The 15686-nt window shown below is 40.6% G+C and overlaps 1 long non-coding RNA gene across 2 annotated transcripts in view; it reads right to left on the minus strand.

Moving 5' to 3' along the window:
• LOC142831159 (uncharacterized) overlaps positions 1 to 15324 on the minus strand; it is a 63154-nt gene extending 47830 nt beyond the window's left edge. Inside the window, exon 1 of one of the 2 annotated variants that reach the window (XR_012906830.1) lies at positions 15255 to 15324. This is a non-coding gene — a long non-coding RNA (uncharacterized LOC142831159). The remainder of the gene's footprint in view (positions 1 to 15254) is intronic. The other variant, XR_012906831.1, reaches the window with a different exon arrangement.
• Between the last annotated feature and the right edge of the window lie 362 nt (positions 15325 to 15686).

The following is a 15686-nucleotide window of genomic DNA, read 5'->3' on the forward strand; positions in this document are numbered from 1 at the left end:
GTCCTAGAGTTCAGGCCCCAGCCACAAGTTTTTAATTGAAGTGTAGACACAGGGTTGATCTTGCAAAGTGCTGAGCCATTCAGCCCTGATAACTCAAGAACATACGTAACTTTAAGCACATTAATCATCCCATTGAAATCAATGGGAAAACGAATGTGCCTCATGATAAACACATATTGCTGTGCTGAGCCCAAGTCCTAATAAGTTTGCTTCATCTTACTCAGATCCCTAGTGTTATCTTTCCACTAACATTTGAGAGGTCAGGTTCTACTACCGGCACTTGTACCTGCTGAAAGTGAATTTCATCTTCACATTAACTGGTATAAGTGGAGATCAAATTTTCAATTCACACATCTCATTTATATCAGCACTGTTTGCACACTCATCCAATCAGACAAATAAACAGTGCCCTGTGACCGCAGGCCAATTTCAACTAGCCAAAACTGCTCAAATACCAAATGATGAATAGGAAATACTGAATATCTACACAACTGTTTGGGACTAAGCTGCAGATGGAAAAATAAGAAAAAGCTTTGAACAGCAAATACATCTGAAGAAATAGCCATCTAAACAAAGATTCTGCTTATGGAATACCAGTAAGAAGAGCTACAATTCTGAGAAAAGACATCTACGGTAATTCACTCAGCTGTAATGCTTTACTCTTAGACATTTTCATTATTTACTATTTGCATTCCCTGTTAATAATACTGTCATTCATTGCAAAAAGGGTCATATTTTCCTCTCACTTCCACTCTTCTTCTCTCTGGGTATGTCTACACTAGCCCCCTAGTTCGAACTAGGGAGGCGAAGGTAGGCACTCGAAGTTGCAAATCAAGCCCGGGATTTAAATATCCCACGATTGATTTGCATCTTCTCGGCCGGTCGCCATTTTTGAAATTTACAAGTCCAGACTAACTGCCCGCGTCTACATGTGGCAGGGACCCGGTATTTCGAATTAAAGCCCCTAAATCAAACTACCTGTTAAACCTCCTTGCAGGAGGAACAACAGGTAGTTCAATTTAGGGCTTTAATTTGAAATATCGGGTCCCTGCCGTGTATAGATGTGGGCAGTTAGTCCAGACTCGTAAATTTTAAAAAGACAACCGGCCAGGAAGATGCAAATCAAGCGCGGGATATTTAAATCCCGGGCTTGATTTGCAACTTCGAATGCCTACATTAGCCTCCCTAGCTCGAACTAGGGGGGCTAGTGTAGACATACCCTCCCCCTCTCTGAAAGAGAGAGAGAAAGAGAAAGTATGAGATCAACATTGTTGCTTCTCATCCCTGGAAGAAGCTGCCTTTTCCACTTATTCAGAATTGGGTTGGGTGTAGGAAACGTTCTTGATAGTTATCTTCTGAACTACTAACCACATTCCGGGCACAGAGAATCCACCAACTCCGACAGACTTGTTCACCAGAGTTTGGAACTCCACTGAATACTTAACTAAAGCTCTAATTTTGATATGCTTTTCAAAGGCAGTCACAAAATGAATATCAAAGAATAAAAGTAATCCACATTGGGAAACCTGTCAGAAAATTGTTGGGAAAATAAAGTGAATCAATAGCATGTCAAGAGACTCAAATGGAAAAATATTGAATATTCATTTTCTTGGTTTCAGAGGGGTAGGGATTTAGTAGAACTGGAGCAGCCTGTGGGATTTTAGGCTCTCTTGGAAACATTCAAATAATTTTTTTGTGCTGAGCATTGGTGTCGTATTTAATTAGCTCTTTTAAAACTGTATCTTTACACCAATTGTTAATGCACATGCAGCACAGTTAGAGGAGCTAATCTGCAGCACACAACAACTGAAATGGGAATTATAATAAGTAAAAGATCTGCAAGATCATTTACCTGTCTTTCACTACGTTACCTTGTTGACAAGTATGAAAACTGGCCATGTGTTTGGAAATGCTACTAAGAAACACTAAATATCAAGAATTATCTTAGTTAAATTTCAGTACTTTAATTAGCTATACAGAATGTAAGATTTATTTGTTTTTTTCTATTGTGGGTCACATTCCCAGAAATGTGATGTACTGACACAAGCAAGGAGCTATGTCTGTGCAGTTTATGACTTAGGCTACAAACATATTTCTTCTTTTTCTCAGATGGTTTCAAACATAATCCTATTCAGACCATATTTATGCAATTTAAGAATTTAACCAAACAGAAGCACATTTCTATGTTAATTTATATAAGAAAACAAATGTCAGGCCATCTATTGCCACAAACGGAAGCAGCAAAGACGACATTTTGAAATAACAGCCCCACAATGTGTCACTCATGAAGCAAGGAAAAAAGGAATCGATTGTCCCTATTGCTTATTTATTTTTGCCTATAACTATATAAATATATTCAGGCAGTCTTAGCAATCCATTCATACAGACAGGTATGAAATTCCTAAAACTGAATTCAAAGCTCTGCCATCCAACTGACCTGTGGATCACCTTTATGTTACTTTTTTAAGTTTAGCGATTGCTTGCACACACACACACACACACACACACACACACACACACACACACACACACACACAGAGCAAAAAAAAAATCTAGGTGTAAAAATTCACCCTTTCAGGCACAAAGTATGACTGATACAAAACAAAGGGAAATACTTGTGTAAAGAATTAGAAAAACTTTAGAATGTTAATAAAGTCCAAGATACAGAATGAGAATATTTTTACACCCTCACATAACAAAATAGGGCAAAAATTTCACAAGTGATTTGTGATTTTGTATGCTTAACATGTGAGTCATTAAACAATATCATCAATGGGAAGCATTCATATATCATGAGTCAGGCCTCAAAATGAGATTGGGTTAAAAAAAATCAATAAATACATACATTTGGGGTTTCTTTTCTTTGTTTCTGAGCCTCTGGGATACACTTGGGTTGTGCTTTCCAAATCTTCCTCTATGCTTTTCCTGATTGCTCAGGTACTTTTTTAAAAGTAAAAGCTAAGATTCTCAAATAAATCACTTGACTTCAAGAACCAGGGAGGATGGGTTTAAAAAAACACCCAATGTTACAAGAACTGCGATTAAAATGAGAAGAGGAGACAACACTGTCATTCAAGAAGGCAAATTCCACAGTTGTGTGCTGAACACTTTTTGAGTGTCCGCCTACAGGAAAGTAGTCTCAGGCTGCAGACTCAAACACAGGGCAGTCAAAAATCATGAGTGACTTAGAAAAGTCTCAGCCATAAAGAAACAGACATTAAGAAAATATCATACTGCCTCTCTCTCTCTCTCTCTCTCTCTCTCTCTCTCTCTCTCTATATATATATATATCTGTGGTATGCCCACATCTTGAATACTGAATGAAGATGTGGCTCCCACTGAAATTGGAAAAGGTTCAGAAAAGGGCAACTAAAATTATTAGTGGTCTGGAATGGCTGCTCTCTGAGGAGATTGGGTCTAGACTGTGCAGGTTTTCTGCCATGTCCAGGGAATGCATTTGCTCTTCCACTTTTTTTTTGTGGAAGAGCAAGCATGCTCTTTTGGAAGCCCTGTCTTCCTCGTTCCTATGAGGAAGAAGGGATCTTCTGAAAGAGGAGGATTTTCCAAAATTTGGCCTAGTAGAGACAGGCCACATTTTGGAAAAGCCTCTTAAAAAAAATCAGAAAAATGTGTAGTGTAGACCTAGCCTGGGACTTTTCAGCAGTGATAAGATATGACTAAGGAGAGATATGATAAAGGTCTATAAAAAACCATAACTGGTGTAAAGAAAATAAGCAAGGAAGTGTTATTTACTCCTTCTCATAACACAAGAACAAAGGAGTCACCAAATTAAATCAATTGGAAGCAAACAAAAACAAACAAAAGAAAGTATTTTTTCACACAATGCATAATCAACCTGTGGAACTCTTTGCCAGACAAAGGATGTTGTGAAGGTTCAAAAAGAGCTAGATAAATTCAGGGAGAAGTCCATCAATGGCTATTAACAAGGATGGGCAGCGATGGTATCTCCAGCCTCTGTTTGTCAGAAGTTGAAAATGGGCGACAGGGGATGGATCACTTGATTACTTCCTCTGTTCATTCGCTCTGGAGTATTTGGCATTGACCACTCTCAGAAGACAGAATACCTGGCTAGAGGGATCTTTTGTCTGACCCAGTGTGGCTATTCTTATGTTCTTAATCAATTCCACACACACAAGCATTTTAAGATTTTGCAAGCCCCTCTTCTACATATACAATTATAGAACTATTATGTAACAATTTAAAAAATTAAGTACTTTTGATAGCATGGGGGAAATACTTCACCTGTCTCTTAGTAAGCAGCAAAACTCTCTCACCATTCTTAAGTAACAGCAGAAATAATACAATAATAAAAGCACAATTTAATTTGGTTTTTAGAATGGTTCCTTGACTGTTCTAGAAGATTAGCTTTCACAGAGATGATGAAATCACTAATGTACTTTTTTTTTTCTCCAAAGGAAAGAGATCAGTAAATACCAAACATTTGCTCTTTGGAGCATAACAAGAAGAAAAGATGACCAAGTTCCTAAATGATATTAAGAATAGAGGATTGTTCAGGTAATAGCTTGTTAACACCGGATCCCTTTTATTTAAAAGAGTTTGCATCTATTACCGAGAGAGAGAGAGAAAGAGAGAGAGAGAGAGAGTGTGTCCATCCATCCATCCATCCATCCTTACTTACAAGTATTTTGTCTGGCATTTATTACTGAAAAAAAAAAATCACAGAATGTTTGCTGATTTGCATTATTGCTGCCAGTTCTAATGATGCAGCTCTATTTTGCTGTGTTCAAGACCACACTCAAAGCATAAATTAATCTCTACTTAGGAGAGCACTTAATGGCATACTTAACTTTAAACACATGCTTAAGACCCACTGAGTTTCTGAATCGAAGTCTTTATGGACAAGGAATCTCTCCCAAGACAGAAGAATATTTCAGAAGAGAAAAGGGGTCTCTCTTAAGCTATATCTAAACTATATCCCTATGTTGAAAGAGGGATGTAAATTAGGCAAATCGAAAGTGCAAAGGAAGAGGAGATTTAAATATCCTGCTCTTCATTTGCATAATCACATCACAGCACTTTTTCAAAAAATGGTATTTCGAAAGTGAAAGCACTGTCTAGAAGCAGTTCTTTCGGGGGAAAAATTTTTTTTTTCGAAAGATCCCGTATGGCCCTGGAGCTAAACAATGAGTATTGGGACTAATTGAGACACTGATGTTCTGGGCTGTCCAGAGAGCCAATAAAACAATTCTATCTGTTTCAGGAAAACTTTGCAAGCCTATCAGAGAAAACTGTACCTGGTATTAGTACCTCTAAGTGCTGGCATTCAGCAGCAGCTCCAAAATTAATCACTCATGAATTGGCTTAAAAATATGAGATTTTAAAATGATAATTCAAGGACTTTTTGCCTAGCTTCTGGTCCTTTAGAGGTCACTTAAGTTATGTTTTCAAGCTTTCCTCTACAACTGTGAAAGCTAAGAATTTTCTTTAAAAAAGGGGAAAAAAGAAAAGGAAGAAAACTGATATTTTACACAAACCACAGGACTCCAAGAACAGAAAGGTAAACAAAAATCAGTAAATATGTTAAAATTCAAGGGTCGAAGGCAACTTTGAAGTGCATAGTTTTTTCATAAAAAACAGCAGGAGTCTTAACATTACGTGAAATCAGTGTGCAAAGGAAATTCCCTAATAAAATACTTTGTTTAGTTACAGTCCAGTTGGCATCATGGAAGTCAAGAAAGCATTTGGTAAATGCCTTGAACATTGAAATCATGGAAATCACATGCTCAGGTTACACAAACTCCTCTCACATCAGTAACATTCTCTATGTCCATCAGCTGAACAACCCTAAGGGTGCTTCTATAACATAAAACAATAACTACAAAATGCTCACCCAGCGGTTTCCATTTGACACATGGCTTTTTCTCAGAACAATTTGTAAACGTGTTATTTATACAGAGGTTACAACAATGGAACCCACAGAACCAAAGATACATCAGTAATTCAAACTATGTATCACTTGCTCTCATCTATGTCATGATTCTCTATAGCAGTGGTTTTTAACCCTTGGGGTCTAACAGACTATGTCTAAAATTTTCAAAGGGGTATGTACCTCCAATCAAAAATTAAAAAAAAAAAAAAAGGGATGGTGGACAATATTTCTATTTAGTGGTCTGTGGCATGAACTGGGGCATAAAGGTTGGAATCAGAATTGTTCACGGTTTGTGATTTCAATAATTTTTAATGTTTGCAGGTGTCTGCAGTGTTTGCACAGAGATGCATTTAACAGTACGTCTCCACATGAACTACTACTGAATGACATGAGCGGTAATTTAAAGGTTTGTTGTTTTGGAATCAGCGATAAATGTTGGCAATATACTATATTTTATCATGTTGATCTGTTATGCTACTGTTATACTATCATTGTGTCAAACTGCTCTGCAAGCATTAAATAATTATTCTTCCTAACAGCCCAGAGAGGTAAGCAAGAGTTATTGTCCCCATTTTCTGATCTATGTATCCATATAAAGTCATTTTAAATGACATTATCTATGGTAGTCTTAGTGTCTTACAGATGGGGAAACTGAGGCAAGGAGTGTGCCTGAAGCCAAATATCAAAATAGTCATAGAGATGTGAGATTAGAACATAGGAGCTCCCAATCATCAAATCATCGCAAAAGAGGATAGAACCCAGATCTCCTTAACTCCCGTTCTTATGTACAAGGCACTGGAGACAGTATGGTCTCGCTCAGGTTATAAATGATGTATCGTTGTGGCAAATGAATCCACCTACACACATACAACATTGTCTCATCTTAACACGTTCAGTTCCTTGAGTTCTGTCAAACATGCAATCTAAAAGCAATACTTATACCAGAGCTGCCAAGATTCACACTATCCCATGTGATATTTTATCCAATGGTTCAAGTAGATAATTAGCATATTTAAACATAATTTGCATACAACCATAACTTCACATTAAAAAACCGTGTGTGTGTTCAGTGTTGTTTAAGGCATCGACTTATTTGATCGTCCTCATGAGGCAAAGCAGGGAAACCCACATACCCAGCCCCTGCCTGCATACACCCCACCTGAGTACAAAGGTGGGAGGATACCTAAGTACAACAAGACTTATTACAGCTTGAAGTCTAAGGGTATTGTCTACACTACCCCCCTAGTTCGAACTAGGGGGGGTAATGTAGTCATACAGAGTTGCAAATGAAGCCCGGGATTTGAATTTCCTGGGCTTCATTTGCATAAAGCCGGCCGGCGCCATTTTTAAATGCCGGCTAGTTCGGACTGCGTGCCGCACAGCTACACATGGCACGAACTAGCTAGTTAGGATTAGCTAGTTAGGTGGAACGAGGTGTACAGCTAGTTCGGATTAGGAAGCCTAATCCGAACTAGCTAGTTCGTGCCGCGTGTAGCCGCGCGGCACGCAGTCTGAACTAGCCGGCATTTAAAACTGGCGCCGGCCGGCTTTATGCAAATGAAGCCCGGGAAATTCAAATCCCGGGCTTCATTTGCAACTCCGTATGACTACATTACCCCCCCTAGTTCTAACTAGGGGGGTAGTGTAGACATACCCTAAGACACAGAGTGTACCTGGGATAATTTAGGGCTTAGGGTCATTTTTCCTCCTTTAGGCCCTCTCACCCTGAGTTCCTGTCTCACATCCCTCCATCTTCCTGCCTCTGATTTGCATAGGTCCTTTCCTATTTTGCAGCTGGGGAACAAGTTCTGCTGATGCACCATATGCAATAGCCACCTCTAATGGCTAACAGGCAGGATTTGAACTCCGTCTTGACTACAGCCAAAACAGGGTACAGGAATGTGTGAGTGCTGCCTACACCTTGCGAGAAACACGAACCTTGGCAGCTCTGTTACCGTAACTGGTGGAAAAGGCTATAACCAAAGTCAGTAACCAAACTATCAGATTTCACACATGGCTCTCTCACCCACTTCCAACGTCAGAGAATAAGTAGGCATGTATTTAGAGACTGATCCCTGCATGGACGGAGCACTTGAGGTCATTATTCCGCTATCTATAGTATAGATATAGATATATTAGGGTATGTCTACACTACCACCCTAGTTGGAACTAGGTAATGTAGGCAACCGGAGTTGCAAATGAAGCCCGGGATTTGAATTTCCCGGGCTTCATTTGCATCTTGCCGGGCGCCGCCATTTTTAAATGTCCACTAGTGAGGACTCCGTGCCACGCGGCTACACACGGCACGAACTAGGTAGTGGAACGAGGAGTAACGGTAGTTCGGAATAGGAAGCCTAGTCTGAGCTACCTAGTTCGTGCCACATGTAGCATGGAGTCCGAACTAGCGGACATTTAAAAATGGCGGCGCCCGGCAAGATGCAAATGAAGCCCGGGAAATTCAAATCCCGGGCTTTATTTGCAACTCTGGTTGCCTACATTACCACCCTAGTTCGAACTAGGGTGGTAGTGTAGACATACCCTTAGAGAGTATCTGTCTGTGAGTCCATTTGTTCAAGAAGTCCTTCTAAACTGTAAGAGCTAAACTTCCACCACATTTGGTTTGCAGCCTCCTCTGATCATAACTTAAAGCAAGATCAGGGTTTGGTTGTGGCAGGACAACCAGAAGCAAAGGGAGGAGCTGCTGTTTGGTTGGAATTTGATACTGAGAGTGGCCAGTAGAGGCAGTGAGCCTGCAAGGCAGAGCCATCCTGCACGGTGATCACTGAGGCAGCTGTACCAACAAGGGAGTGGCCAGCAGGGCTGTGTCTCCACCAGTTTGCCTGCAGCACACCATGTATATAGCCCCTTGCCCCAAACTCTTTCCCCTCCTCACTGGCACTTGGCCACAGTGCCAGAAGGGGCCAAAAAGGCCCGTGGTAGCTGGGGAAGCTAAGACAACAGAAAATAGCCATTCTGGATAGGACCCCTCATGCCCCAAGCCCCTCCTCACCTGCTACCCTCACTCTCGTGTATATACCCTGGCTCCAGCCTCCATCATTCCCCCCATACACACACACATCCCCAAGGCCCTGTCCTGAGTCTTGATTCCCATACCACCCTCTACCTGCCCTGAAGGATCCACGCAACACCGGATAAGTCTTCTAGTCAAACATGTCCACTGGAATGCAAAGGACTATTTCAGAGAGTACGGGGAGTTGCATTAGAACCACAATGTTATAATGAAAAGTATCTTCCCATTAAGGGCAGCTTGAAGTTTACCCTCTATTAAGTTATACTCTCAGAATAGTGAGCTCACTTTCCCTTTGAAACCTGGTTTTTCCTTCCCAATAAGATCCAGTTTGTCTCCCACAACGTATGTATTAACACCCAATAAAGAGGAAGTCCACAAGTCTATGGCATCTCCTTTGGTAATATAATCACTTAAATAACTAAAGACTCTCTGGTGCTTTCCTCTTTATGTTTTCTGTCATATTTCACACACATTTCACACTTCGCTTTATTAACCAATTTTAAAATATTAGCAACAGCAAATTTTTTTTATGCAGAATATGTCACTACAGAAATACTCACTCTCCTAGCAACCACAAGCAGAGGAGATATCTCTTCACAGCTTTTGTAAAAGCTTGGGTTTGTTTGTTTTGACCAATTTGCCAACAGAAGTAAAACCATGATTATCTGTTTTAGAAGCACAAATGAAAATACATGATGCCAAATACTGGGATCCATAGTTAGTTTTCACTCTGTCCTGAGTAGCTACTGAATACTCAGCAATGCCTTACCTCACAAACAGCTCTGTTGAAAACAATGGGCTACTGATGAGTAAAATAATATTTGGTTTCAGCAAGGGTGGCATTATCTGGCTCTGAGCAAGAACTTCAGAAATTAAGTCCCTCCTTAAAAAAATCCACCAAATTCCTTCTGCTACCTCTATGTGTAATCGTATATTTTTAGTGAAAAGTGAGAGCAAATCTAGCTGAAGGGATCAGGGACAAGTGGAAGAATGGACATCAGGACTACAGACTTTCTGAATCAATAGGTTGGCTATTGGTATCTCACTTATCTAAATCCCTGGGGCTCACACCCCTCTTTTGGAAGTTCAGGTGAAATTTGGATAATTAAGTCTCTGCTCTAGTATGGAGTGGGTAACCTCGAAAGAAATAAGAGCTAAGTTGTGCCTTTATGCTTGATTTTCAGAGGTCCTGAACACCTATAACTTCAATGGAAACTATACGGCACTCAGTACATCAGAAAATCTGACTTCTATAAAGCAGGGGTATTGTGCAAGTGGAGGTGCATCAGATACATCAAACCAGGAGGCACCATGACTCTGAAACATCTCTGAGCTACAGCTCCTCTGGTGCTTTCTTCTTGCTCCAGAATAGGGGATAATTCTGAACTAGCCCTTTACAGATTGCAGCATACACTTCTCCAGTCATGCCCTTTTAGCTCTGCTGCTTTTGGTGTATGGTTTCCACTTCTCCTTGCCAGGTCTCCTCTCATTTGTGGCTGCAACAAGCATCCACTGCCACAGAGTCCCCATTCTCTCCTTACACCCAGAGACCTGGCTACTTCCTGGTCTACATAGCTGGGCAGCACAGGGACTTACTTGCATGTGTAGCCATATCAGATTCTGCCACAACCAAGCCTTGAAGAATGCAACTGATTCCAATTATAAAGCCTTACATTTGTCCCCTGCATGGAAAGCTGGTTCGGCCTGAACACTGTTAGATATAAATGGAAAGCAAAAGGGAACAGGTCTGCAAAGTATAATGGGAATTCAGCAAATGGTTGGTTAGTTACAAACATAGTTCATTCATATTTTTCAGGCAACAGACTGTCTAAAGTCAGAAATGTGTATTAATGTATTTGGGCATGTACAGATCTAAGGTTTTGATCCAGGCCCATCTCTAACATGCTTTTGACTTGAAAATACAAGAATGACACATTTTTTACAATCTTTTAAAAATCATATTTGTAAATATATCTTAAACAGTAGTTATTCTAAATTATGACTGGACTCTGAACAACTAGAAAAGGCAAACGTTATTTAAAAGTATGTATTTGCTTTTAATTTGATTGCCGTTTAACATTACAATCAAGAATTTACTTTTTAATAAACACATACTTGAGCTGGTAACAGTAAAAGCATCATTCAAATATCATTTCCTGCTCTAAATTTTACCCATATTAACAGAGTTAGCAAAGCATCAACCACAAACATGTTGGTGATAGAAATTTCCTAATGCAAGCAGTCTTTATAGATTTCTGCTATTTCAACGCAAGTCTCCGAGGACCATTTGAATCCATATTAATTTCCTTTCTGGCAGTTATGCGGCTGAGTATGAACTGCACTATTTCACTTTTAATCTGTCAGTAATTTAGTAATGTGTAAACTAATTATGCACAGATATTAATGTAATCGGTTTGGGGAGCTATAAAATCAATGTGTTTTTACAGACTACATTAAGGAGAATTGTGTTATTATAATAATATGTCAATTGCTGATAAGGTTATGGAATTAAAAAGTGGATGTCATCCATATGTCAATACACACGTATTCACGCAGCCACTCGATGCATTCTTAGAACTTTCCAACAGTACAGCCTATATATCTCAGTAACATTAAAATTAATTCCTCCAAAAAGAACTATGCTGCTTCTATTTAAGGCTAGCATTTATCTGTCACATCACATTTACTACATGCAACTAGCAATGAACTGTCTGGCAATAACTTATTTGCAAATAGCCCCCAAATATCCAATAGATAAAGTGCATGGAAATACAGGAGTTTGACTGGATGCCCAAGTCCTCAACAACACATTATTCATGAAATAGATCACAGCATCACCCAAACGTCCTTTTAAACTATTCCATGTCAGAGTACCACATTTTGGGGGTAGTCAATATTGCCATGGACAAAATCAGAGTGGATGAGGGGATGTGCTAACAAACAAAGGACCCAGTTTTGTCCTCAAGCACCTAGCTACAATTCACAGTGGAATGTGAATTATATGCTGTTGCACCCACATAATGGAGCCTCCAATTACTTTTATAATCTCACCTATTTTACTTTTCCAGTAATTAAGAATTGATACATTTCTCCAGTTGTTTCCTCTGTAGGCAATCTCAAACAAGTTCTTTAAACCTGCAGTCCCATTAATTCAGCTAAAGAAGTTCTGAGAAATTTCAGGAAATTTGCACTGCACAGGTACAGAACCAGCATAACTGGGTTTCATTCCCACCCCCTCTTACTGAAGCATCCACTGCAGGGAGAACATTGTGCAAGTTCCCACACCCCATTTATTCCCGGCCTGCCACCACTCCTATAGAGCCTGTGCCAGCAAAGGCTCTAGTTTGGGCAGCCCCGAACAGAGGAGGATTTGGTCGTAACATTGGACTCTGGCCTGACACAAGACTAAATCAGGGCCTCAACATGTAATCTGGAGCTTCAAAATCATTTTTGAAAAAGTCTTGGAAGGTTTAAAGAAGTATGCTTAAGCAATAGAAAGTGCTTGCCCTAGCTACTTTATGTTCATTAGAATTTATCAGTCCTTTGAAATGCAATTACTTTTTGTTCTCACGCCAATTACCTAAAATAACCACCGAAATAATTACAAAACAACTAACACAGCCGTTGTTGCAACACGAATTGGAAGCAATCAGAGCACTCTACCTGCATACATGTCAATGTTCAGAGAATTCCCCAAGATTAGCCAAATCATGCAATTTTTATGCAGGATTTTTTTTAATGACCCTATTTTTCTGGAACAACGAGATCTGAAAAAAAGAATTAATCAGCATCATCTTTGCCAAAAAAGAGAAGTTAGAACCTTCTAAACTATGAGCAACACTGTAAGAGGGCCTCTTAGAAGCTAACAAAGTGCAGTGATATCAGAGAATCTTAGAATACCATACAAACATTAAGTCAGACCACCATGGGTTGTTTATCATCAAGGTAAGCAGTCAGAACTGAACAAGCTGCTGCAGCAAAGGGCAGACTTCCCTCTGCATCTGTGCTGAATCTAAGCCCCAAACATGTTTTCAGAAAGTAGGATGCTGATGGAGGTGCAGTATTTTGCATGAGATACAAAACCAAGGTCCCAACCACTTAGCGTCACTGATAACCCTGCAGCTCTTTTTATATATTGCTGGTGTCATGCCCAAATACTGGCTCAGGTATCCACATCTAGCAAAACTCCCACAGCAGAGTCAAATGGATGGTTTAATACTCCTCACTTCTTACCCTATTATATTATGTTCAAAACCTCTGTGGTCCAGGACTCTCTGGTCCAGCAGGTTGCCAGTAGCTGGGAATAGAGCCAACCAGCAGGACAGTGGAGCCCGCAGGGCATCAGAGCCCATAGCCAGCAGGGCAGGGAAGCCAGTGGGGACACTGGAGCCCATGGGGCCTACAGCCAGCAGGGCTGCGAGGCCAGTAGGGCTTCTGGAGCTTGCATGGCCATAGGGCTGGCAAAGCTGCTGGAGCTCCTGGGGCTTGCGGGGCCACAGAAGTTCATGGGACTGTAGAGCCCACGGGGAGTGCAGGAGCAGCAGTGCCAAGTGGCTGGGGAAGAAGAACACAACAGGGAGTCTTCTCCCCCTCCCCCTCGGACCTCTCCTGGTCCAGCAAACTTCCTTGTCCGGGACTGGTCAGGTCTCGAGATTTCCGGACCAGGGAGATCCAACCTGTATTATGCACTTCTGAACAGATTCTACATTCCACACCAGATATGTCTGTATTTCAACTGCCAGCAAAGTAATTCCTGTATGCCCCTGACTTATTACAAAAGGATGTTGCTGTAAGACCTAATCAAATAATGCATGCAAATTAGCCTCAGAATTTCAAATGAAAAAGGTGCCATATATTAGCAACTGCAAGTTTTCATTAGCCCAACCACAGCCCTCTGAGATAAGGAATGAGGCACATAACAGATAAGAACAGTAGAGCTAGCAATAGAGCCCAAGAGTCCCGGATGTCAGTCTTCTGCTCTAACCAATAGATCATGCTCATTTGTCACATTATTTGCCTGCATATAGGTTTTAGAGGCTCATAATCTCTCTGGCCCCATTATTCATTAGTAGTTCATACTTTAACATATGACATTGTTTAATGGTCACTTTTATAGAAACAGTATGCATCACAGTAAAGTAACCAGGAGGCTGGATCTGTTCTTGCATGTTTTTGGACTTGTTTTTGGAGAGAACTTTTTAAGTGAACTCTGACATTATGGACTGCAATTATTCGGAGCTTTGGACATTTCCTACAGTAGCAGTAGTATAACGCATTAGCAGCTCATGTGTGGAACATCCTTAGCATATACTGCAAAAAGCCACTCACACATTTTTCCACTTTCCCAGGTAGTTACAACTGGAATGGGAAGGAAATGGTGGCATATATAACAAAATTTAGATGAGATATTTATATACACTGTACAAAGCATGGTGCACAGAATTACAGTCTAATATTTAGTAGCCCTCAAACTTTAACATTGCAAACTCCTATTTTGAATTCAAGTTCAATAAAAATACATTTCTCTAGCAAATTTTGAGCAGTCAGAACATTTTTAGAGAGCTCTCCCTTTTCAGCAAATATACCATATGGCCCGTAGTCCACCTTCTCATCTCCTGCCATCAGCAAGAGCAGTATATGGCCTATAATACCAGACGAGGAAAGGAAACCCTATAGTAGTCATTAAGAAGCTCATTATTTAAATGCCCTTCCTGGTAATGCTCTTCTAGCAAAAGTATTCAAGCACCAAAGTCAATTCAGGTTGGTGTCTGTGTCTCTGTGAAGAAAGGCTCTTCCAGTACAGGAAGCAGAGATGAAAAGAAGGCTATCAAAATAAGAGCAGTATATTGCAAAATAACAGTAAGTTGTGTTCTGTAAAAAAAGAAACCTGCAGTCACTCATTAGCGAGCACAGGAGCAAAACCATGCCTTGCCCTGAACAGTATGCCACCCAGCCCTGGGGAAGGCAGGAAACCTGCCCCCTCTCAAGTCTTCCTGGGCAAAAGCCAGACCAAAGTTTGAGCAAGAAGCTTCAACCAACACACACACACCTGGGAGCAACTGATGCAGCTAACAGAGGGGCCCACAGCCAGGCCAATAATATGTGTGACCAAGCACACCCCGTCCATGCATGCTCACAGGCACTGAGAAGCAGCTGCTGAGGAAGTTATGCTTCACCTTTCCATCATAACATCTAGGCATCCACCTTGTTGTGATACTGACCAGCAGCCCAAATAAATGCTTAAGAGAGGAGAAACCAGATGCAGGGTTTTTCCTCCACCATCCTGGAGAAATAGACACCTAGGGCTTTTACCTTATAGGACTGTTGCTCTTCAGCTGTAGGCAAACAAGCAACACCAGCTTCACCATGGAAGGCACCATTTTGGAATGGCAATTTCTGGGAGGGCTGCTAACTTATAGCCTCCCACAGCATCACTGGCTGGTAGAAGTGGAGCACTGCAGCCTCCCATTAAGATGAAGGGCAGGCTGCAAATGCTACAGCATGCTTTTATTTTTCCTCTCCCTTGTTTTTATTTCCTCTCCCTTTTTGTCATGCTGGTGGTTGGTGTTGGAAATCCACTGATCCCTTTCTTAATGTTTAAAACAAAATAATGCAAAGCAGCTATAGAATAAAATATAATGGAGTTATGTGACTGTATCAAGCCAAAAAAATTGCCTCATTATCAGATAACTATAAAACTGATCTATCTCCTTTCTCCTTCCCTCCTCCCCTCAGAGGTCAGGT

This window comes from Pelodiscus sinensis, chromosome 12 (assembly GCF_049634645.1).
Source record: "Pelodiscus sinensis isolate JC-2024 chromosome 12, ASM4963464v1, whole genome shotgun sequence".
In the NCBI taxonomy this organism is placed as follows: Eukaryota; Metazoa; Chordata; order Testudines; family Trionychidae; genus Pelodiscus; species Pelodiscus sinensis.